The 1,401-nt window shown below is 36.3% G+C and overlaps 1 non-coding gene across 1 annotated transcript; it reads left to right on the top strand.

Moving 5' to 3' along the window:
• The first annotated feature begins 286 nt into the window (after positions 1-286).
• Positions 287-394, top strand: LOC112773860 (small nucleolar RNA R71). The gene has a single exon (XR_003188385.1). It is a non-coding gene; the product is annotated as a small nucleolar RNA R71 (small nucleolar RNA).
• The last annotated feature ends 1,007 nt before the right edge of the window (positions 395-1,401 follow it).

The raw sequence follows: 1,401 nt of genomic DNA, 5'->3' as shown, positions 1-1,401 counted from the left end.
GACTCTGAGAAATCATATTGACTTGTTGGGTCAATATTTTATTCTGAGCCAATATGGCATTCAGAGTATCAATCTCAAGAACTCCTTTTTTCTGAGCTATCCCATTATTCACAGGATTTCTTTCAGAAGTGTACATGAATTGGTTATCTGCAACCATTTCAATGAGTTCCTTAGCTTCTGCAGGCATCTTCTTCAGATGAAGAGATCCTCCAGCAGAGCTATCCAATGACATCTTGGATAGTTCAGACAGACCATCATAGAAAATACCTATGTTGCTCCATTCAGAAAGCATGTCAGAAGGACATCTTCTGATCAATTGCTTGTATCTTTCCCAAGCTTCATAGAGGGATTCACCTTCCTTCTGTCTGAAGGTTTGGACTTTCAATCTAAGCTTGCTCAATTTTTGAGGTGGAAAGAACTTTGCCAAGAAGGCATTAACTAGCTTTTCCCAAGAGTTCAGGCTTTCTTTAGGTTGTGAATCCAACCATGTCCTAGCTCTGTCTCTTACAGCAAAAGGGAAGAGCATAAGTCTGTAGACTTCAGGGTCAACCCCATTGGTCTTGACAGTGTCACAGATTTGCAAGAATTCAGCTAAGAACTGATGAGGATCTTCTAATGGAAGTCCATGAAACTTGCAATTCTGTTGCATTAGAGAAACTAATTGAGGCTTAAGCTCAAAGTTGTTTGCTCCAATGGCAGGGATTGAGATGCTTCTCCCATAGAAGTCGGGAGTAGGTGCAGTAAAGTCACCAAGCACCTTCCTTGCGTTGTTGGCATTGTTGTTTTCGGCTGCCATGGTTTCTTCTTCCTTGAAGAGCTCTGTTAGGCCCTCTAAAGAGAATTGTGCTTTAACTTCTTTTAGCATTCTCTTTAAGGCCCTTTCAGGTTCAGGATCAGCTTGAACAAGTATGCCTTTATCTTTGCTTCTGCTCATATGAAAGAGAAGAGAACAAGAAAGTAAGGAATCCTCTATGTCATAGTATAGATATTCCTTGAGGTGTCAGAGGAAAAGAAGAACAGAAGGAGGTAGATGGAAAATAATTCGAACATATAAAGAAGGAGGGAGTTTGAATTGTACCTTGAGGAAAAGTGTTAGTCCTTTAAATAGAAGGATGTGAGAAGAGGGGAAGAATTTTCGAAAATAAATTAAAAATATTTTGAAATAATAAAAAAAATTTGAAAATTTGATTGAGATTTTCGAAAATTAAGATTGGGAAAGAAATTAAGTGATTGTTGAAAAAGATTTTGAAATTAGAAATTAAAAAGATATGATTGAGAGTAAAATTTCAAAAAGATGTGATTGAAAAGATATGATTGAGAAGATATGATTGAAAATCAATATAGAAAAAGAAAGTTTTTAAAATTAAAGTTGATTACTTGACTAACAAGAAATTAGAAGAT

Source organism: Arachis hypogaea, chromosome 18 (assembly GCF_003086295.3).
Source record: "Arachis hypogaea cultivar Tifrunner chromosome 18, arahy.Tifrunner.gnm2.J5K5, whole genome shotgun sequence".
In the NCBI taxonomy this organism is placed as follows: Eukaryota; Viridiplantae; Streptophyta; class Magnoliopsida; order Fabales; family Fabaceae; genus Arachis; species Arachis hypogaea.
This window is presented reverse-complemented; position numbering and strand designations above follow the sequence as displayed.